At 35.1% G+C, this 25,015-nt stretch overlaps 1 long non-coding RNA gene across 1 annotated transcript in view; it reads right to left on the bottom strand.

Moving 5' to 3' along the window:
- Positions 1 to 15,056: 15,056 nt before the first annotated feature.
- The window catches only part of LOC102163669 (uncharacterized), an 81,728-nt gene continuing 71,769 nt past the window's right edge, over positions 15,057 to 25,015 (bottom strand). The window contains exons 2-3 of the long non-coding RNA XR_014823211.1: positions 16,731 to 16,787; positions 15,057 to 15,228 (exon numbers count right to left, since the gene is read on the bottom strand). This is a non-coding gene — a long non-coding RNA (uncharacterized LOC102163669). The remainder of the gene's footprint in view (positions 15,229 to 16,730; positions 16,788 to 25,015) is intronic.

Here is a 25,015-nt window from a genome sequence, read left to right as displayed (position 1 = left end):
ATTGCCACAGCTGTGGGTAGCAACTGTGGCTAGGATTTGATCCCTAGCCGAGAAACTTCCATATGCCTTGGGTGCAGGGAAAAATAAAAGAATATACTAAGGGATAAAGTTTGGAGATGCAGTTGTTTTTATTATTAAATGCTTACCATAGCCACCGCACACATCACTCACCAATTTTTTATAATAATACTACACATGTTGGTGCTAACTTCATGACTTGACAGATAAGGAAGCTAAAGCTTAGAGAAGTTTCACAACTTTCTCACAATCACTCAGCTGGTAAGTAAGAAAGTAGCTGTAACTACCCAGAACTATGAGGAATCCAGTTGTTCAATACTTAGAGTTTCTAGGAGCTGATAGTCCAGGAAGATAACACATGAGTTAAGTTTTCAGAGAGATACAACTCTAAGTTTCAATTACAATTATTTTGAAATGTTCCCAGTAAGAGAGGTTAGTGGGGTCAAGGAGTTTTGGAATAAATTGAAATAATCTGAGAAGTTCTGTAGGAGTTGGATTTTGACCTCTGGTTTAGAGGAGAGACCAGCAAATGTTTTTGCCAAATGAAGTAAGAAAAGTTATCTCAAGCAACTGCCAGAAAAGCCATAAATCATTCAAGAGTCATCCTCACTACTCAGAAACAAAAGGTCTTCCTGGGGCAACCACCCACTCAAATTCCTAAGGTTCCTTTCAAACGCATGCATCTATGATTAAGAAATTAAAGTTTCAAATCATATTGACAACTGATGTGGCTATTACCCCTTGCCCTTAGGAACGACCACCCAAAGTTCCAGGAGAGTTTTTCTTATTGTTTATTGTGTAGATTCCTGTCTCCTGGGTTTCAGAGATTTCACTTTGGTTTGGTAAATTTTATTGAGGTATAATACACATGCAGAAAAGTTTATGAATCCTGATTGCTTTTGATATCCAGATTGCCCAACATAAAAGAAGACTACAGTTTTAAGAGATACAGAGTACTCTGATTTCTTTTTTATTTATTATTACATTTACCACTTGACATTCTGTTTTTACACATGGTTTGTGTTTGCAGGTTTAATGTGACTCTTCCTCTGAGAAGAGAAATTGTTCTTAAAATTCTAAAAATTTCATGTTTCCAGGTCCTAGAACTGAGGGTAAGACACTGGACTTTGGTAAATTCATCCAGATGAAAGATAGCAGCTTCAGACGTGAGAAAGCCTTCTTTTGTCCATATGAACATACCCAATTTATCTTGTATTGACTTCTTATTTTGAACTTCTAAATAAAAGACCAAGTATTGGGAGCTCCCACTGTGGCTCAGTGGTAGCAAACTAACTATTATCCATGAAACTGTTTGATCCCTGGCCTTGTTCAGTGGGTTCAGGATCTGGTGTTTCAGCGAGCTGCGGTATACATCTCATACGCAGTTCGGATCCTGCATTGCTGTGGCTGTGAGAGGCTGGCAGCTGCAGCTCCAATTTGACCCCTAGCCTGGGAATTTCCATACACCTCACATGTGGCCCTAAAAAGCAGGGGGGAAAAAAAAAAAGCCAAGTATTAATCACAACCAACATAGGACAACTCTGTAAGAAATATATATTTCATATATATTAAATATATTATCATATAATTTATAGAAAAGTATATTAGGGCTGCAATCTATCTTCTATCTGAAAACTATCTTTTTAAAAAGTTTGAGAACATAAATCAGCTATCACCATTCAATCTGAAAATTTTCATACACGTAAGTGATCATTATCTTTCATATTGTCACCCCTTCTTGGTTTTTGTACTATTTACTGATAGTAACCTTTACAGCTCTAACAAAAGAGAAGGTACCTTCATTACGGAAAGTAGAGTGATAATATTCATATACTCCATATTTTAAATATGTAGTTTTCTCAATCTATTATTCATAGAAACCATAGTTAATGCACTAGTAGTAATGAACTACATAGGGTTGAAATAAAAACTTAAACGTGAATGAATATGGTATTTCTTAGGTTGTAACGAGGGAAACAGTCTTTAAGAACCTTAAGATGTTATACATCATAAGAGACACCTAAAGTCAGTTGAAGTCAAACCACTGTCTTTCATCCATAGATAATTAAAATGACCCCATGTTTCAAGACATAAGTCAAGGATTTTCAGGAGTACAGTCATCTTTAACGGCTAACCTTCAGGAAATTTTCTTCACAACCTGAGAAAGGTACTGAAAAGAAGCTTATGGACCAAGAAGAGAATTTAATGGGCTCTTAACCCCTTTCAATTGAGGTACAAGATGTGGGATTAGGAAATGGAGCAACTATTTAAGTCTCTTCATTCTATTTTTCACTCAGCTCAGAAAGAGTCCAGCTAGCAAAGCATAGTCACTTGAAATTGTATGTGAATCTTCATTCTTTTGAGTACTGAACTTTCACATTTATGAGAGCCTTATATAGATATCTCTAGAAACTAAAACCTTGATTTCTTATCTGTAAATTACTGCATTATAGTGACAGCAAAAGAGTGATTTTTAATGTTATAATAGTATCAGAATATTACATTGAAATAAATTAACATTTCTGCTGGGCTGAGAACACTATAAAATTAAAATGCCAACTTTAAATTGCAAAAGGGTTAATTTCCTGACCTTGACTATGTTTAATTGTTACTAATGGGTGTTATACTAATTAAACATGCCTCCTCAATAATTATATGAAGAAGCTGCAAAGCTTTTAAGACTCCTGCTAATCCAGCACCCTCTGGTTGCTTGTTCTAATTTGCTCATTTTAATGTACCAATTATGCGAATTAGAGCAAATAAACATGTGAAAAATCTCTCTTCTGAGACTCTGACCTCCAAATGTTTTGAATCATATGGAACAACCCTGTTCTAGCTCAATTATTCAGTTTCTAGAGTAGATTAAAGGATTAAAAGGCTGATTTATTTAGTTGTGAATAAGCAGATATATCTTGAGGTTTCCTACTTTTCAGTGTGAATTCTTAAGCACTAAATATTGTCATCCTGATCAAACCCAAAGAGGATTAAAATCAGATAAATGCATAATGAATTACTATACTGATTTTTTTTTTTTTTTTTTTTTTTTTTTTAGTCTTTTTGTCTTGTTGTTGTTGTTGCTATCTCTTGGGCCGCTTCGGTGGCATATGGAGGTTTCCAGGCTAGGGGTCGAATCGGAGCTGTAGCCACCAGCCTACGCCAGAGCCACAGCAACGCGGGATCCGAGCCGCGTCTGCAACCTACACCACAGCTCACGGCAACGCCGGATCGTTAACCCACTGAACAAGGGCAGGGACCGAACCCGCGACCTCATGGTTCCTAGTCGGATTCGTTAACCACTGCGCCACGACGGGAACTCCATACTATACTGATTTTTAACAAAAGCTCAATAAAGGATCATAATATGCTAATGCTAGAAAAGAATATGACAGTTTTGCATATACTGTTTATGGCAAGCATTAAAGACCACATAAATATTATCATACATATGAAAGGAACATATTGTATCTTTTTAGAGTAATCAACTTATAGAGGCCTTTTATTATTTTGTTGTTTTATGTTGTGTATTTCTCTCTGTCTAATCTTTTTTCTCTCTTTTTACTCTTTTTTTTCCCCCAGGGCCGTATTTCCCACTATAGATATGAGGATAGTTTTCTTTTAAAGTATACATGATAGAAATATACAGAGTTGCTGGATCTCCCCCCTTTCCAGGTCAACTAACAGATAATGATCATTATCTCCACTTAGATTTAATGGTGCACCCTCCTGCCCGGTTCCCATAAACAAAAAGGCTGGCACACTGTTTTCTCCTCCGAATTGGTGCATAATGGGAAAATTAATGTTTCCCAGTTAGTAAAATGTCTCTTCGCCAAATAACTGAATCAGTATTTATGGGAAAATGATTTAATAACTTTTGTTGTTTTATTTCCTTTTTGATTATAAAAACATAGTATGTCCAGTGGAAGTTTTATAAACTTTAAAAAATGACAGTCACTCATAACCCCATCATCAAAAAGATCCACTAAAAATATTTAATAGAGTTTCTGCTCCCTCTAGCTTTTTGTTTTTAAATATGTTTGATATTATAATATATATGATTTGATACTTAGTTACTTTGCTTCCTTTAAAATTACAACAAGAATTTTCTGATGTAATGAATAATATATGAATCCCATAATAACATCTATGATTTTAGGACTATCCAACAGCCCACTATATATGATGCTATATAACTCTTTGTTAATTCTTCTAATGTTTTGCACTGAGATTGTTTCCCAGATTTTTTGTGGATACATTTAACATTGTTCTGGAAACCACTGTTTACAGTCTTTGCCAGAAAACAATGTATTTTGATAGTGTTAAATAGAGAATGTTTTTATATATTTAGTGCAGATCCTGGCCATATGATAGGTTTTCAGTAGCTGTTCTGGGGATCATTTTTCTGGAAGCAGGTGTATATTACAGAATAAAAAGTGTCATAAGATGTTTAGAAGGTATTGATGTGGTAGGCCTCAATGCCTAAGTGAGATGCTAGCCATAACCCCCATGGTCTTCCTTATTGAAGTACCAGTTATTTCAGATGTTACTGGCTGGAATTCGTAAATTCCTCTCCTTCATCATAAATTCTTATTTCTGTAAACCCTCCTGTTGAACTCCTCAGAATATATCTTTGAGTTTTCTTTACTTGTGTCTTCTAGTATTATGTATTAAGTTCCATAATATTTTATGAAAATCATTTCCTCCTCAAAGATCCCAGAGTGAAGCTTATATCTCTGCAATAATAAATAATTTAATAATATTAAGTAATGGTTGAAAAAGGCTGAATAGTGACTCACAGCCTGTCCTAATCCCAGGAACCTGTGAATGCTATCTTATATGACAAAAGGGACATTGGGGGTGTAAATAAACTAAGGGTCTTGAGATAGAAAGATTATCATGGATTACCCCATGGGCCTGATAATTCAGGATGATGTAATCACTATAGTGCTTATATGAGGGACACAGGAGAGTCAGAGAAACAGAATAAGGCAATGTGATGACAGAAGCAGATCATGAGTGATGCTCTTATAAGATGGGGAATACAGGTGCCTCTAAACATTTAAAAAGTCAGAATCCCTCAGAACCTCCAAAAGGAACGAGCCCTATTGACAGCCTGGTTTTAGCTAATAAAACTAATTCTGAACTTTTGACTTCCAGAACTGTAAGAGAATAAATCTGTGTTATTTAAAGCCAGTAAGTTTGTGTTAATTTGTTACAGCAACAATAGGAAACTAATACAAGAGTAATTTATGTTCATCATAGAAAATCTGGTAAAGATGTAAAGAAGACAACATAAATAAATCATAAACAAATCACAGTTAACATGTTTGTCTACTTTCTCCTAAACATTTCCATATCAACATGTAGATCCACTTGCACACATAAAATATACATATGCACATATGCAGTCATACTCTATTATAAACATCCTGTATTGTGCTTTCTTCATGTAATAAAATGTTATGATTTTCAAAATTTATTAATTTTACTACATGATATTCCACCTATTTGTACAGCACCATTAATTTAACCAATTTTTTTTTTATTTTTTACTTTTTTTTGCTTTTTAGAGCCACACCCCGCAGCATGTTATTGCTGAGCCACAACAGGAACTTCTGAACAAATTTCTTATTGTGGACCAAGTGCTGTTTTTTTTCAATTGCTGCATTAAATATATATGCATTTATTTATATAGCATGTTTATATTATTTTATCCCTATATTAAAAAAATATTGATGTGAACACCATCTTTGTCCACATCTGATTATTTGCTAAGGTTAATCCCTAGAAGTAAAGTTACTAGTTCAAAGGCTATGTGCTTTTTTTTTTTTTTTTTTTTTTCTTTTTAGGGCCAAACTCATGGTACATGGAGGTTCCCAGACTAGGAGTTGAATCAGAGGTGTAACTGCCAGCCTACACCACAGCCAGAGCAATGCCAGATCCTTAACCCACTGAGCAAGGCCAGGGATCCAACCTGTGTTCTCATGGATGCTAGTCAGATTCGCTTCCACTGAGCCACAATGGGAACTCCAAAGGCCATGTGCATTTTTAATATATTTGATATAAACTTTCCTTCAAAAATGCTTTTCCAATTTACACATTGTCAAGCAGTGCATTATATAATCCATATTTAGAAACTCTAATTTTTCTTATTGCAGTATGTCATTTTGAAAGAAAAAATAGTTTATTATTACTATTATTTGAATTTTATTTCCAGATAGATTAAACATTCCCTTTATCATTACTGGTAGTTTGTACTTTTATTTGTCTTTTTTTTTAGGGCCACACCCATGGCACATGGAGGTTCCCAGGTTAGGGACTGAATCAGAGCTGTAGCCTCCGGCCTACACCACAGTCACTGCCATGCCAGATCCAAGCCATGTCTGCAAGCTACACCAAAGCCCACAGCAATGCCGGATCCTTAACCCATTGAGCAAGGCCAGGGATAGAATCTGCATTCTCATGGATACTAGTCCGTTTCATTAACCACTGTACCATGATAGGAACTCCTTGTAATTTTTAATGTATGTGAATTTCTATTCATAACCTATATCTGTTTTACCACTGGGGGCTTTTTAAAATTGATTTGTAAGAGTGCTTCAGATAATTATAATGATTACAATTTTATAAGATATATGTATATACATATTGGAACATATTATTTATAATATACTCCTTTTTGATTTTTGCTCGTTTGATTTTAAATGGCTACTCTCTGGTTTTACACCTTTAACATCGTAGTGTAAGAAAAATGTTCACTTTTTTGGTGTATTTTGTATTATGACTTTTAACACTAAGCTCTTAAAACCACTGAAATAGGTCCCTTTATATATGTTAGAAATTGTTCCATTTTCATTTATTTGATACTTTCCTTTCTCAAGAAACGTAATGTCATTTTCCTCTTCCTTTTCCTTTTCTTTTTCTCTCCCCTTGATGAATAATTCAGTTTTAAAGCTACTGATGGGATCAAGAAAGGCAGGCATCTGCTATGGACTGGAGATGTGAGGTGGAAGGTGAGGTGGCCCAGGCAGGAGGTCTGAGACCAAGAAGATTGAGGAGAGTGAATGTGCAGAAGGGCTTCCCAGAGCAGGGTGGCAGAACTTGAGCAAAGTCTCTGTCCAAGGGTAGCCTGGTGTGGGCAGGCAGAGTACCAATGACATGAGGAGAGGGACAGTGGAGGTGAGGAGGATGGCAGCCAGGTGCAGTGTTAGAGCCCTCGTAGGGTGAAGGGGGATCCGCTGGGCAAACAATGGCAGAAGCAGTGACAGATCTGTTACATATAGGGAAGTAATCACATCAGTAAATTAGCAATCTTGGTAGCCACGTATTTCATTTTTAGAAAAGGGAGTCACAAATACAGAAAGAGAGAAACTAGTATGAATTCTGCCAAGGAAACTGGCTTGGAGGCGTCAGTATGTGCTCTTGGCTTTCAAGCAGGTAAATGGAGAAATAAAATGGACACAGATGATGTGTGTGAATACACACATTACAATCTGTGCAGCTCTTTCCACTAAGAGAAAGAGACTGGGAGCAGCAATAACCTAACAGTAATGAGGGTACCTTGTACCCATGTCTTGATTCTACTAAAGAGAGACCAAGATACCTTATAAAGAAAAGTCTAATTCCAAAACTAAAGAAGGTAAAACACAAGATAAGCCCAGAATATACCATTGTGTCAGAAAGTCAAAAAGTTCTGAAAAAATGATAGGGACACATCAAAAGGACACTCTGAAGCCACACTGAAGGGGTTCCCACTGGCCATGTGGGACAATAAAAGCATTAAAATAAATATAGAAACAAATTATAACCATTGAATGAAATAGAGAACCATCAATCCATGCCAGCATAAGTAAATAAATAAATTGAAAGTTTAATGAGATAAAGAATATTTTTTATAGTTCCAAGTACCTCCTCATATAATACTTACCAGTTATAAAGTGAAAAGTAATAACTTTAGAATGGTCAACACCACTTAAATCAACTTATCAAAGGTAAGTACTACCAGTAGTAGAACAAAGGAAAAAATATGTTCATCTGAAAGGATGGGGATAGAACAACAGTATTTCTGAAATACTTCAGCCAATGATGAAACTAATAGGCACACCCAAAATAATAGATGTTCCTTGAAATAACTGATCTATAGTTTTCAAAAGAATCAAGGTATGAAATACAAGGAAAGAATGAGAAACTTTTCCAAATTAAAGGAAAATGCAGAGACATGACAAGTAAATGCAGTATGTAAAACTGAAAGGAATCCCCCTGCCAACTGAAGAAACCTGAATGGGGTCAAAGATTAAATCAGTTAATGTCTGGATTTCCTTTGTTTTCAGGAAATACAATAATATAATATGAAAATAATACTTGCATGTTTTCCTCTTTTCAAGCCTTTCATGTCTTATCCAACTGGTTAGAACTTTTAAAAGTGCTTTTCCTTAAATATTCATGAACACAGAAGATACTCTTTTTTTTTTTTTTTCTTTTTTTTTCTTTTTAGAGCTGTACTCGCGGCATATGGAAGTTCCCAGGCCAGGGGTGGAATCAGAGCTACAGCTGCCGGCCTACACCACAGCCACAACACGGAATCAAGCTGTATCTGCTACCTAAAACCACAGCTCATGGCAACACTGGATCCCCAACCCACTGAGCAAGGCCAAGAGTCAAACCTGAATCCTCATGGATACTATTCAGATTCATTTCCACTGTACCACAACAGGAACTCCCAAAGACATTCTTATATCATTTATGATTTTAATAAGACTATCTCTAATATTTAACTGTGAAAGTAACACTGGCTGTTTGTGTCATACTGAGAAAATACTTCCCCACTTCTAGATTATATTTTTCTATCATAAAAAGATTGTTTTTCTATATCTATTGAAATTACTATACATTTTCTCTGCATTGGGCTATTTAGTGTGATTTGATATATTAACATATTTACTTACAGTAAATAACCTGTACATCCTGGAATAAATTTTAACCTGGTTGCAGGTAATTAGTAATTAAATATACTGCTGAATTAGGTTTAATAATATTCACTTAAAGTTTTTCACCAGTATGTGAGAAATTTATCTGCACTATTTCATTATGCTTTTTACTCAAAGTTTTAGTATGAAACAATTCTAATGAAACAGGATTTATAATATTGTATAGTTTTCTATGTGCTAAAACAATTAATTTATCTCTCAATTATACCCTTTTCCAAATCATTAGTTCATAGTTTTATTTTTAATAATCCTTTTCTTTGCATATCCTAGATTAAGGACACAGTGAAAGGCTGTTTGGCTTTCCAGGCCAAATGGTCCTTGTCACAATGATTCAACTCTACCCTTGTAATACAAAAGTAGCCATAGACAAAAATGAACGAACATAGCTACATTTCAATAAAACCTTATTAACCAAGACAGATGGTGGGCTGAAAGTGGCCTATGGACTATAGTTTGCCAACCCCTGCTTTATTTTAGATATTCTTTTTGTAACTTCTTCAATGTAATTTTAAATTTAAAAATTTTTCATTACTATTTGACGCACATAGAGATATTTATTTTCTTCTGAGTGTAACTCTGGAAATCTCTCATATGTGTTGATATATGTAAGCATAATATTCTTACCAGTGATATTTTTACATTTTACATAATTTACATTTATATTTCCTCTTGGTCTAAGAATTATTTAGAAAAGTTATCAGTTTAATCTTTAAATATTAGAAAATAAAAAGCTTTGATTACAGGATTACCATATGGAAATGGTTGTATTTCCTTACACTAACAAGGAAATATTATAAAGAGTATGTAAACATATAATCCCTTTTATTATTGCATCAAAAAATATTTAGGAATAAACCTCACCAAGGAGAGGGAAAGACTTATATGCTGACAACTACAAAGCATTAATAAAGAAAATTTAAGATGATTCAAAGAAAGGGAAAGGTATCTCATGCTCTTGGATTGAAAAATTAATAACATTAAAATAGCCACAATACCCAAAGCAATCTACAGATTTAATGCAATCCCTCTAAAAATACCAATGACATTTTTCACAGAATTAGAAAAAATAATCCCAAAATTTATAGGCAACCATAAAAGACCCAGAATTATCACAGCAGTCTTGAGGAAAAGGAGCAAAGAAGGAGGCATAACTCTCCCATAGTTCAGACAATGTTACAAAGCTACAGTAATCAAAACAGCATGGTGTTGGCACCAAAACAGACATATGGATACATGGAACAGAATAGAAAGCCAAGGAATAAACCCATACACATCTTGACAATTAATCCTTCAACAAAGGAGGCAAGAATATACAGTGGAGAAAAGACAGTCTCTTCAGCAAGTAGTATTGGGGAAGTTGGACAGTCACATGTAAATCAATGAAATTAGAACACACCTTCACACCATACACAAAAATAAATTCAAAATGGCTTAAAGACTTAAATATTAAGTCAAGACACCATAAAACTCCTAGAAGAGAATATAGGGAAACATTCTCTGACATAAATCATACCAATGTTTTCTTAGGTCAGCCTCCCAAGGCATTTGATATAAAAACAAAAGTAAACAAATGAGGCATAATCAAACTTACAAGCTTTTGCACAGCAAAGAAAACCATAAAATGAAAAGACTGCCTACAGACTGGGAGAAAATATTTGCAAATGATGCAACTGACAAGGGCTTAATTTCCAAAATAATCAGCTCCTATAATTCAGCAATAACAACAACTTTAAACCAAACAACTCAACTGAAAAATGGACAGAAGACTTAAATAGACATTTCTCCAAAGAAAATATACAGATGGTCAATAGGCATATGACCATTAGCTCATCATTGCTAATTATTAGAGAAATGCAAATCAGAACTACGATGAGGTATTAACACCAGTCAGAATGGCAATCATTAAAAAGTCTACAAATAATAATTGCTGGAGAGGGTTTGGAGAAAGGGGAACCCTCTTACACTGTTGGTGGTAATGTAAATTGGAAAAGAGCATGGAGGTTCCTTGAAAAACTAAAAATAGATTTTTCATATGATCCAGCAATCTCACTCCCAGGTATATGCCCAGGAGTGAAAAAATTTTAATCCAAAAAGACACATGCATCCCTATGTTCACAGCAGTGCTATTTATAATGCACTGGAAACAACCTAAATGTTGATCAACAGATGAATGGATAAAGAAAATGTGATATATATGTATACATGGAATATTACTTAGCCATAGAAAAGAATGAAATAATGCCATTGGCAACAACATGAGATTATCATACTAAGTGAAGCAGGCCAAAGAGAAATATCATATGATATCACCTACATGTGGAATCTAAAATATGGCACAAATGAAGTTATTTACAAAACAGATACATACTCAGACACAGAGAACAGACTTGTGGTTACCAACTGGGGTGGGAGGAGAGGGAAGGATTGGAGTTTGGGATTAGTAGATGCAAACTCTTATATATATGAGATGGATAAACAAGATCTTACTATATACCATAGGGATCTATTTTCAATGTCCTGTGATAAATCATAATTGAAAAGAATATGAAAGATAATACATATATAACTGAGTTACTCTGCTGTATAGCAGAATGTATACACAGCATTGTAAATCAACTATATTTTGATAAATGTTTAAAAATGGGGCTTTGAAAACAGCAATATGGATAAGAATAAATAAGGGAACACAATAAGTGGCATTTTAGTACCTGCAATAGCCTGTATTTCAATGCGAGTATGACAGGCTCAGAGTTTAACCCATTGTCTTGTGTTACCAGAAGAGCTTTTTAGATACACAGTTGCCAAAGAAATTACAGGATAGAGGTTATTAACCATAAGACAAACGTACTAAATGATGTCCACATGATGGCCAGAGAGAATGGCTTTAGATTAAGAAATTCTCTGAAAGAATATGAAAGAAAATACTTCTAGAGAAACAGAAAGGAGAGTCATAACACAACCCTGCAAAACTTGGGGGATGGTCAAGTTATTATTCCTTTTGTTTTCTTATGATTTCTTTCTTGTATTATGGCCAGAGAATGTGTTCTCTACAATGGCTGCATTTTGCAAGGTATTAGCACTTCCCTGTTGCTCAATATACAACCAACTTTTTACAAGTGTTTTATGAAAAGAGTTGGGAAACAAATGCTAAATCTCTGCAGGGTACTGGCTTATTTATGAGTTCATTTGTGTTTCTGATATCTTCAGGATTATAAAAATATTCACTTCATTAGTTAGGTTACTTTCAACTTCTCTTAGATTTCTACTAACTGCATACTTTGATTATTTTATGCATTTTGATGTTGGTTATTTTTATGCAAGAGATACTAATATTTGTATTTTCTTTGAAGATTGTGCCCTTCATTAATAATGTAATAGTGTTGGTGCATTTAATATGTTTGGCATTGAATTCTACATGTTTGGTATTATTGCTACCACTGCTACTTTTTATTTTAATGAGCATTGCATATCTTTGCTCATTCTTTGCTGTCAACTTTAGGGAATAATTTTTGCAACATTGTATAATTTTATTTTTTTGTATATCATGCAGTTATATAACCTTTTCTGTGGGTAAGAGAGTTGATGTCAGTTTTTCCTTATTTTCAAACATAGTTGGTCATTTTAGTCAGAATCTGAGAGGGAGAGAGAGACATTAGCATTCACGTAACCGTGTTACTTTGAGGTTAACTAAGAATCCCTTTTTATGCCATAAAGTCACATAGGTTTTATGGACTTTTTAATGTCCAAGTGGAATTTCCCAGATGAAAATCTCAGCGTTATTTTTTGGTGAATAATTCCCAGCAAGTTTTACAGATAGAAGCCTAATCACTAACTGTCAATGAGTCAAATTTATATTTTGTGTAAACTTTTAGCATCTTTTCTGGCCAGATAATGAACAAACAGGGACGGGGATAGAGTAAGAGCACTGGATATGACTTAACCCAAAAGTTTCAATGTTCCGGGTTCTTGTAAATTACATCAATGTTTATCTCTTACTACTATCAAGAGCATGAGAAGGGGACAAGAGAGTTAGTCAGATCTATGAAAGAAAACAAATAGTTTTCCTCATGTCACACTTTAAAAACATGCATTATCAAGACCCCAGGGGACACTAGGATGAAAAAGAGAAAATAAATCCTTCTTTTTCTCATTCAAATAAAACTAAAAAGAAACTACTGGCTTCTTTTCTCCATGGTATATATATATTTTCACTTATTCAATTACTTTCTATAACAATGATCCAGACTCTAACACCCTTTGGGGACTGTCTTCTGATTGGAAATTCACAAAGCAATCCCCAAGAAGGTGAGCTGTTATAAGCTTTATGGATAAGAACCGAGATGGTCTCTGGTTGTAAACTCTATGGCCACATCATCGATTTAGTGGCTCTACTCTCAAATTGTGCTAGCTGAATTATGGGGACTGAAGCTGTTCTGCCTCTGCCAGACCATATTCCTCTAACCTTTCTGAACATGAAGATGTCTAACTCCCATATTACAGTCTCAAGAGACTGTGTTTTTTCCTAAGTGTGTACCTAATACTTATAGGGGCTGAAAAGATAAGAAAAAAAATATATGAGCAGAAAGAGAGTAATTCATAGCTATAACCACAATTCAAAATAGAGAAAATTTGAAGGTTGGAGATTTACTATGTTCTTTTATGACTTTCTGCTATCAGGCTATTTCTACAATAAAAAAAAAAATTTAGATGCATAAACTGAATGTCACTAAGGCACACTATCTCAAGGTAGTGCAGCACTGAAGAACTATGGAATTCTTGAAGAGACAGGCATTCAACAGAGGAATTACACTGGGGGAGGCAGCAAGCTGTAAAACCTTCTTTCCCCTTTTGGAAGGTCATTACAGTGAACTCATCCTCCTTTATGTTAGGAAGAGAAAATCAAAGGGAAGATTCCCAGACACTAACACTACAATCCTACTGCCATCCTTAGGTTCCCTATTCAGTCTTGGGGTCTAGGGGGTGATGATCCACAAGGCCTATATGTGTTGTACATAAACACTAACACAACAGCAGTATCAAATTTTTTTTGTCAGGCAATTAAACTTTATGCCAACCTAATTCAATTTTGCTGCTGTTTTATTAAGTCTTATGGAAAAAAAATTCTTTTCTCTGGTAAATCACAAGTTTCACAACACATTTCTTAATACAAGCTCCTTGTTCTGCTATTTTGATATATTAAATATCCAGCAACGAATTTCTGGGGTCATAAATCTACAGTGATAAAATTAATCCTATTTCTGAAGACAAATAAATATTTTATTGCGGTTTTATGAGCTTTTGTTCTCTCTTCACTTGCAAGTAGATGTTGTTTAGTGGTACAAAGACATTTTGCTTCTGTAAAATGTATTAGAAACAGTATAGTAATAATAGAATTCACATCTACAAATCTGTTGTGAACCCTTAAGATAGAAAATTCAAGCACATCTCTGCCCTCAAAGTTATCAGGAGTAATTTGTCAACAGAAAATATCCAATCATTTTATTCAACACAATTTATACCCTAAAATCTTTCGTATTTCCACTGTGGGCACTAATTCTGTTTGTGACACTTTTTTTTTTTTTTTTTTTTGGTATTAGCAAAAAATTTGAGTTACCAGTAGGGAAGAAAGAAAAACAAACCAAATACCCAAATATTGTTCTTTTAATTCTCCATAGGGCACAGACTTTGGAGGTTACAAGGAATTGCAAAGGTTGGGAGAGAGGAAAGCTAAGGTATGAAGTGGCTCTCTGATTTCTGCAGAAACTTTAATTTAGTTCATCTAAACAAGAAAGTCTTCCCAAAAAAATAGAAATTTAGTATGTGAAGATCAAGTAGTATGTAAAGATCCCATATACTACAAAAGGAAAGTTTAGAGATGGGAGATACCTACCTCGAAATTATTTTACACCAGAAAAGGAAGTCATTCATAGCTAAGACCAGGCTTAAATTATCTGCCAGCCAATCCCTTAAATTCAGTACCATTTCTATCATAGTGCATTAATTGCTAAACATTATGTAAAAAATGTTGTTAATTTGGATTGGGCTAACACCTACAGGCATCTTATCCAATGAGTATTCCAACCTGCTCATTATATGTCCTGGTCTTTGGCCACTTCCACAATACAGTTGTGTTTAGGAGGTAGCTTACTGCTTTCCAGGTCCACACCCTTTCACTCCAGACAGAGTCTCTTCTTGAATTAATTTTCATTCTCCCCAAGCACAAATTCTGTGGGCAGGGAGGCATAATTAGAGGTTGAACTATTCAAAGCATTTTTATCTCTGGCAGGAAGTAATGTGCATATGCCAACTTCACTTATATTCTGGTAAATTACAAAGAACACCTAAATAATTTCCAAAGGACCAAGTAGACAAGAGATATGAATATAATGATGAGTAAGGGGAAAAGTGAATACAATAGGGAACTTCCACACCCAACCAATACAGAATAACAGGGATCTGATTAGCCCTTCTCACCTGAAACATACACACACAAAAGAAAAGAAAAATATGACACAAAGGTTTTTGAGACACTGATCAGGTAAGGAAGGAAAATGATCTTTCATGATGAGAAACAAAATAAGATGAGCCCTACAACTGCCCCAGTTCTAGGACCTGGGAAAAAGTCTAGGTTGTAATGCACGGAAGGAGAACCCAGGTAGAGCCCAGGACAGATACTCTTTGAGTTGAGAAGATGGAATTGAGAGTCCAGGAAGAAGATGACTAGAGTTCCCAGAAAAAGTCTTGGGGAGGAGGAAGCCCTACAAAAAGAGAACTCTTTAATATAAACCCTAAATAAGAACCCTCATTTTAAACAACCAAACACATTGTTACTCAGCTAAACATTGTTTCCTAACCTCTTTTTCAGTTAGGTTTGGCTACAGAGCTATTTTGGCCAATGAGATAGAAGAAAATACTGTATGAGGAAACTAACAGACAGAAAAGGAATACCATCTGCTTACGGGTAGAAAGCAAGTATGATAGCTCAAATTAAGCAGTCTTATTGGACAATAAAGCAAAGCCACATGAAGGAATCTGGACCGTCATGGTTTTTGCCCACACAGATAATCAATAGATCTATTTGGGTCTCAGTCATTAGTCCATACAGACTGCCAAGATTATATAACTGAATTTCATATACATGGTTCATTCACATCTAGAGGTGCTCTTCCTTTCTGCAAATGCTTGATTTGTACTCTTGGGCAAATGGAGTTTATTCTGTTGCTCCTATCTATAACATAATATTAGGCCATGTGAAATTCAATGGAGAGGTAGAAGGTCTAGACAAAACAAGGCATTTTTACTCTTGGAATCTGCTCTCTCTGCATATCAACCTGGGCATGGAGCAAAAACCTATTTGGGGGGTTTTCTGCTCCTCCACCTCACATCCTCAGTAACCAGCCCAGGAAGAAGCACGGGATCCTCTCTATGGGACCCATTACCATTGAATTATTCTCTGTCTCACCTTTTTCTTAGAGTGAGAAGCAAGAAAGTTTTGTTCATACTACAGTATTCTCCAAAATATATTCTTTACCTCAAACTCTTCCTATTTCATTAAGGATCCAGGTTTTTGAAATTCAGAAGTCAGGAAGAGACAGACAACCACTCAACCTCAGATTGTTAAATCCCTTCCTTAACTCGTTGACCCCAGAAAGGGCTAGCTAAGTTTAAAAAAAAAAAAAAAAAGACATTTCAGGAGAAACTAATCAGTGAAAATATTATCTTACACACCAGATTTAATGATCCTCAAGCTTTCCTCTTGGTCTCCAAGCTGATGGGTATTCTGATCTGGAGAAAGAATAATTAACAATTTTGGTAATTTTCTCACTTTATCTTTTTTAGCATATATGCCTTTTGCTTTCTGATGAACAAAAATAATTTATAATGAATTCTTAGCTTCTTTTAGAAGGAAAAGTTGCCCTTGTGGCTCTGGTGATGCTGACTTTCAAACACTCAAAAATTGTAGCATTTAAGCAATCAAGTAGCGCTCACAATTAAAAAAAAAGCTGAGAAGATAATGTTCAACTCAAGTCTACGCAAATAGGGTAAAACCGCAATGTTCTCTGAATGCAAAAAAGATGAACACAGCCTGTCAGAGACATTTAGGGAGATTTGGATTTTTCATACAGCAATGGAAACTCTGAAAAGAGTTAAGGAAAAACAGGTTTTACAAATTACTATTTTAAAAGAAACCATATGAAATTAAAGTAGCTCATTTCTTTATTCTCTTTCTCTTCTAAATATTTGGTTTTTAAAGAAAAAAGGAACCAACTATGCTTGTACTAGCAGCCAGCCTCTCCATCCCACAGTCTCCCTCCTCCAAATAACAAGACCATGTGATTTGCTGAACAATTCTAAAGTAATAGCAGGATAAGATTTTGAATGTTAATTGACATTTTTTTTTTTTTGTCCAAGTTTCCTAGTGTTCAGCTCTCTCCTCCTAACAGCTGGGCAGTAGGGATAGCTTTCCATTTTCCCTGCCCTTAAGGGTAGGCAGGAATAAACAGCTACATTCTTTGTTTAGGCTATTGAAAACTTACTGAAACAGACAATTTATTGAAAGTAAAAACACTTATGATTTGTAACAGTTTGACAGTTTGTGACTTTTGAGAGAGAAAGGTGGTATTTAATTATTAAAATTTAAGATCTAGAACTTATGGATTTAATACATAGGTTTTTGTTTTTTCTTCTTCTTTTTAGGGCCACACCCACAGCATATAGAGGTTCTCAGGCTAGGAGTTAAATAGGAGCTACCGCTGCTGGCCTATGCCACAGCCACAGCAAAGTGAGATCCTAGCCACGTCTGCGACCTGCAACAGGTCATGGCAACAGCTAGATCCCTGACCCACTGAGTGAGGCCAGGGATCAAACCCACATCCTCATGGATCCTAGTCGGATTCATTTCCACTGCACCACAACAGAAATTCCTAACATAGCTTTTATTTTAAAATAAAACAAAAATGTAGAATTGAGGATACAGGTTGATGACTTAGAATTGTTTTCCTACCACAGAGCCAAAAGATAGAAACATTTACTATGTTGTAGCAGTGAGCTTAGTGAGGACTAGAAAATAGGATTAGAAATAGAGTCTGGGTTGAGTCTCTGTTCTCTGCCTATGCCCGCATTTACTGCCTGCCAATACTGTGGTTGAAACCTCAATTGAGGATGGAAATAAGAAAGCAGAAACGTTTCTTATGTCTCAATTTCCAACTGCAACTCTTGGAAGAGATAGTCTCCCAATATGAAGGGATCACAGTAGATTATAAATGATGATGGATGCTGTGTTATAATACATTTTTTTAAAGTAATTGGAGATAGAAAAAGTATTTTAATATAAGAATGTTATAAACAGTAAAATATTATACAGAAAATGCAAAGTCAGAAGCACTTCTAGAGTAATGAAGTGAAGAACTCTCTGAATCCTCTTTTTGATAAAAAATAACTAGTAAAATTTTTTAAAAATTTAAAATCTCTGGACATTTTCCTAAGGTCATAGAGAAAATGGAGAAATTTATTCAATGCAATCTATTCAATCTTGATAAGAAGAAAGAGTCCATAACATTTGAACCACAACTTGCCCCTTTTTTCCCCCAGGTCAAAGTGATCAAAGCTATATTCTAAGTGAGTGAAGTTAAGAAGATGAGATAGTCTTTCACTGCAGCTCCAAGCCTAGGGTTATGGTATCTCCTCAGGAGAGTCAGGCCACATATTTCTCATCCCTTCCTCCCCTGGCTCCATGGTATAGGACTTTTGTTTCAGGCAAAAATGGCAGAGAGGTTGGGGGCCCTATTTCTCCACTCAGCCTTTGTCATAAGAAAAAACATTCTATTTCAGGTATGAGAGGCTGAACATATTGGTCCATAATCATCCTTGCCCCAGGTCATGTGTTTAGCTAAGGTTTCATGATAGGAAAAGAAGGCCAAGAAGACCAGAGGCTATCTTTGCCTAGAACTCTGCTTACAGAACATGGGTGTCACTGTAAGAGAAAGAGGCTGCTGTCCTCACTCTCAACTCTGAAGCAGCAGCACCTATGTTCTGCCCAGGAGGAGGAAGAAGAAGCCTATAAGTACAAAGAGCTCCACACTTCTTCTTAATAGGACTCATCTTCCATGGAACACAATGTGGGGAAGTTCAAGCCTAAGGGCACTGTAGTAAACACTGCAGATTCTGGTGGTGAGAAATTAGTAGGGGGCTTATAGCCTTGTAACAGCAGTAAGGGAAAAGGCCAAAAAGCTAGAAAATTAGTAGAAATAACCAAGGAAAGAAGCCCCTAAGTCAAGTCCTCCTGGAGGTAGAGGAAGCTTTAAGGTCTGGCCTCAAAGACTACTCCTACAAACAGGGATCATATGGTTTCTGTTCAAACATAATCACTTTAGAATTCACAGTAATCTATTAACCAAAGTGTTGTCAAAAACAAAAGAGCAATCAGGTAGAATTTAGCATAGGCTAGCTGCTTTTGTCTGATAATACAGGCAGACCAAAACAGTATCTTAAGAGGAAGTTCATGGGAAGAGACAGTCAAAAGAGTTCTTAGATAAAACCATTGTTTACCCAGTGGGTAGTAAGAGTCAGGGTGACTGTGTACCTGTTTAAGACTGTATTTTTGGTGAGCAACATGAGAGGTTGCACATTTTGAGAAAAACCATTTTCACAGAACTAGTTGAGGCAAGTAATTAAAAAAATTAACAAGGAGACCAGCAAACAATGACAGTCTTGGATATAGGCTATTAGTATCATAAGTGCTATAATATATTGTCAAAATATCCAGTTTGGAACAAAAAAATACAAATTATGAGATGGGCAAATAAACAAGAAAGTGTATTTTCAGGATTTAAAAGTAGAGGCAGCAGAAACTGCATTTAAGACTGTCCAAATGTTGTATTTAGAGTACAGAAACTTTAAAGTAGTTATTATGTTCAAAGAACTAAAGGAAGCCATGATTAAGGACCTAGAGGAAGGGGAGTTCCAGCCATGGCTTTACCTCTGTAAGGATGTGGGTATAATCCTTGGCCTCACTCAGTGGGTTGAGGACCCAGCCTTGCCAGAAGCTGCAACCTAGCAGATGTGGCTTGGATCTGGTGCTGCCATGGCTGAGGCATAGACTTCAGCTATAGCTCCCATCTGACCCACAGCCTAGGAACTTCCATATGCCACAGGCACAGCCATAAAAAGGGAAAAAAGAACTAGAGGAAGATGCAATGATAATGTCTCATCTCTTAGAAAATATCACTGAAAATAGAAATTATTTAAAAAGGGAAATATTGAAGTTCAAAATTCCAATAACCAAATAAAGTATTTGCTTGAGGGGGTCAACAGTAGATGGAAGTTGGGAGAACAAATAAGTAAACATCAAGATAGACTGATAGAGATCATACAATCTGAGAGCAGCAAAAAATAAGAAGAAAAAAATGAAAAGAGCCTTGGAGAAATGTAGAACATTATTGAACATGCTAACAGAGTTGATTCTCATTATTCATGGATTCTATATTTTTAAACTTGACCACTTGCTAAAATGCATTTGTAACTCCCCAAATTGACACTCAGGGCATTTTCACAGTCATTTATACACACATGTAAAGCAATGAAAAACCTGAGTCACCCAACACACATGTTCTCAGCTGAGGTCGAACCAGGCACTGTACTGCCTTGTTGTTTCAGCTCTCATGCTGCAAACGAGTCTCTTTTTTTGACATATACTTAATGCCAAGTTTTTCACATTTTTGTGCTTCTTGTTGGTGATTTTGCTGTTTTAAATGGCCTTCAAGTGTAGTGCTAAAGTGCTGCCTAGTATTCCTTAAGCACAAGAAGCTGCGATGTGCCCTACAGAAAAACTCTGTGTGTTAGATAAGCTTCATTCAGGCATGAATGTTGTTTACCATGAGTTTAGTATTAATGAGTTCAGTGTGAATGAATCAACTATACATTACATTCAGGAAATGGAAGAGGGAATTTATTTTGTATATGAAATTGCTCCAGAAAGTGCTAAAGTACTAGCTACAGTACATGATGAAGCTACAGAAAAGAGAATTTTGTGGATAAATTTTTTGGATAAATTCGTGGCTTTGTGAATTGATAAATAACAATAAAGTATAGTGTACAGATTGTTGTGAGGCTGAATTTCAAAGAAATTTATGGTAAGTTAAAGAAAACATAACCAATTCCTTACAAACTCTTCTAAAAAATATAAAAGTAGAAAACATTTCTCAGCTCATTCTATTATTTCAATTTACTCTGATACCAAAAATAAGACAAATAGAAGAAATATCCACATACAATTTTGGAGATCATTTGAGTGTGGAATTTGACCTCCTCTCAAGAATTTGAGGACTCTATTGTTGGCTTGGAAGTGAGCCATAGTTCCAGTAATAGTAATTCAAATTAGAATGGGTCTGTGTTGCAGGGCTCAGAAGTGTAACCTCCAGAGTTTTAAGTGTTGTTTCATGGCTGCAGTTCCATCAAACAATAAATAAGTTATCTTTAAGAAAAATATAAGAAAATCTGAAACTTAGAAGAATTGAAGTGATTTTCAGAAACTTTCCGCACAGCCATACCATCAAGAGTAATGTATATATATATATATATATATATATATATATATATATGGGTTTATCACATGTTCAGGTCATAAGAATCTCTTCTTCACCCAAAACTGATAAGGCAAAGGAAGGCTGCAATCTGATACTAAAATAACTTTCTGTTCTTATGTTAAACAGTACTGGGACTGGGCTTATTCCCTCTGACTATGTTAAACCATACTGAGAAGAAGCAAAGTAAACTTAGGCTTTTGCTCTAGGGAATACTTGCTCCTGGAAGGTAAGACAAGGAACAAACAAGAGCTACTTTTCTAGACTGAGCTTACTTACCACACCTTCCCTTCAAGACCCTCCCTTCTCTGTACACACCAATTCAAAACAGTTTTGTCATAAACTCTGCACAATCCCAACCAATTCCCCTCCTTGCAATAACTACCTTAAAATTACACATCCAGATTCTACAAATCTTAGAAATATTCCCCACCTCCCAATTTTCCCCTTCTCAGTTGTTACTAAGACTGTCAAAATTATACTTTCCCTTATTGCTGTATGTCAAATAAACTTAGCTTTGCTGAATTCAGAATGTTCTGTTGGTCTTTTAATCTCCTGTGCTAGTTGTCTCACCCCTAGATTTTTATATCCTATTGGACAATGGGGTTTTAAAGATACACTTTTATACTCTATTCTTTTTGTTTATGTCAGAAAGTAGGGGAAAAAAAGACTGCATTTACTAGGAAGTCAGAGAAACTTATGAAACATTGCCTTATATTTTTACCAATAGTGATACTGGAAGAGTAAAAGTGTTATATTCTCACGCTTTAGAGACTAAAAAAAAAAGTTATATTTCATCTCAATGCTTTCTAATTAATGTAAAAATTATATAATATGGAAAAATTAAATTCAGAGGATCATATCAGACTAGAAAAAGAAATAGGTTTTAGAAAAATGCATTTTAAAAAGAAAAACATGGGGAATATGTAGGAGGACTTTGAACTAAATCATGCATAATACAATAAGTAATATATTCCTAAGAGGGGCTTAAAGATATCTGACAGTGTGATAGTGAAGTTATTTACTCAATAAATATGTTTTAATAACTACTACAGGCTAAGCAAAGTTTTTAGAATTGGTGCATGATGGATAACAAAGCAAACATTTTCTAGCTAAATAGGATACGTATTCTAGTTTTGCAAAGGCAACCTTTCAAAAGGAGATACACACATAAATGTAGAATTATAATTTTCAGTAATTACTATGAAGTAAAAGTGTAGTAAAAAAGCTTAAGGAAATTTTGCAGAAGACCAGACATAAGATTAAGTTGGGATGCAGATTTTTTTTCTACCTTGACTGGAAGGATTAGGCTATATTTCCCACAAGATGGAAATGTGGAATTTTCCTAAAAGAGAGGAAAAAAATGAAAACAAAAGTGAAATTTCAGTTGTGTTACATAATGGAAATAATAGTTAATGGGAACAAGATATGTTTCATTCACATAGATCTTGAATAAAACAATACAGTAGGTTTGGGAAGTAAGGATTGAGACCACGTAAGACTCATCACTAGAAATTCAATTTCCATATGGCATTTCCAAAAGCTTTAGACAAAGTTATTCTGAAAGAAATTAGAATTGGGCCTATTATGAAACCCTAAAAGAAACCAAAGTTACTGGCATAGCAATGTAACTTACTGACTTAACGACATGTTTTCAGTAAACACATTTCACATTGCTAACCTAGACTCTACAGAAGATAACCTGTTCTGTATTAATGAAATGAGATATTTAAACTCCAAAAGAATATACAAATGGGGTAAAAAACCATTTTAGCATGAAACACACACAGAGACACACACATTTACTCAATCACAATTTAACACTTTATAAAGAATTTAACTTTTTAAAATTCTTATATACATACTAAATGGCAGGTGCTTTATAAGATTTTTCAGTAAATCCTGTAACTCCGTAATTGTATTTACATAAGAGAAAACTGTAGCTCAGAGAAACTATATAAAGCTTTAACAGTCCACAGCTAAGTAACTGTGTGAATGGGTTTTAAAGTCAGGTTTGTTTGGATGCAGAGCCCATACTTGCCTTTCTTAGCCAATTGTTCTCCTAGACTGACCCTGAAGTTGATATTCCTCAACAATCTTTAGGTATGTCCCAATGACATATTAAAAGTAGGAGAAATGAAGATCCAACCTGTTATACATTTACGCAGATGAACAGCCTACTGAAACATATGAGTTTTCACTATCACATCAGGGAAAATCAAATAGTTTGAAAATGAATTGTTTTGATTTGTAAATCTAGAGCAGTTGTAAATCTAGGCAGTTTTAAATAGTGCTGATAGAATTGTGAATACATGAAATCCTTAAGGAGGTAAAGTTGACAGAATCCATCAAAATTACAAATATATAAACACTTTGCTCCAATCATTCTAAATTTGAGCTTGACATGCCCCTGGAGTTCTGGAAAAGAACCCCTTTTGTGATGTTCTGCCCAGCTCTCACAAACCTGCTCAGTATTTTCACCAGCTTCTTAAGTCACTGGCTCATTTCTCTGCTAAACGCACTGATTACCTGGAACCATACTCCTAATAGTTTTGACCCTGATTATTATTTGGAGCCCCTGGTTACCCTGCCCAATTCACTTGATGAGACTCCCCTGTATATAAACATTTGCCTGAATCAAGTTTGAATTCATCATGACCTTTTTATAAGGAGCAGTAGCAGTTGGTTAGCCCTGCTCCTCAATAGCCACATTTATAACCCTCCCTCCATCTCTGTTCCTTTTATCCAGTGCTGTTGGGAGGTCATAGCTTACTCTCAAATTTAGCTTGCCCAACATATAATACCTTTGAAAATTAATTATTTTGCATCCCACATGCATAGCACTAAACCACCTAAGCTAAGGAAAGGAATATTTTTGAAATATTTTCTATAAGCTAAATCCTCTGCTATCAACTTCTACATGTTCTACCTGATTCAATCTTCATTGCAGATGTGTAGTGTAGATATTATTTTCTTCATTTTCTCTTGAGTAAACCAAGAACTGGTGAAAATACCTTTCTTAAGGTCATGAGTTTCAGATTGAGTTGTGATTAGAGCCAGCTCTCTTGACTTTCAATCTAGTGTCATTTTTAATTAAACTTCATGGCCTCTAAACCACCTCCCTTTTAATCAGAAAGGGATATTCAATCAGAAGTCTATTTCCATTTCAGCAGCTTCAATGGATATAGGAGAATTAATGTTTTTTTTTTCCATACGGAAATTTTGTGACTCATCAGATACTATGTAAATTCATTTTCAAATGCCTGTAACATCTTTTATATAATCCTGTATAGTTTGTCTCACTGGTCCTTTCGTTTCTTTTTTTCTCTTATCTACCATATCAAATCTAGATCAAAGTTATAACATGATACTTCCTTCATTATAGAAACTACTAGATTATCTTTCTTTGTAAATCAGTTATATGCTATGTCT

This window comes from Sus scrofa, chromosome 1 (assembly GCF_054392235.1).
Source record: "Sus scrofa isolate SSC_HxYL_T2T_F1_AM1 chromosome 1, Sscrofa_HxYL_maternal_Yorkshire_Landrace_v2.0, whole genome shotgun sequence".
In the NCBI taxonomy this organism is placed as follows: domain Eukaryota; kingdom Metazoa; phylum Chordata; class Mammalia; order Artiodactyla; family Suidae; genus Sus; species Sus scrofa.
This window is presented reverse-complemented; position numbering and strand designations above follow the sequence as displayed.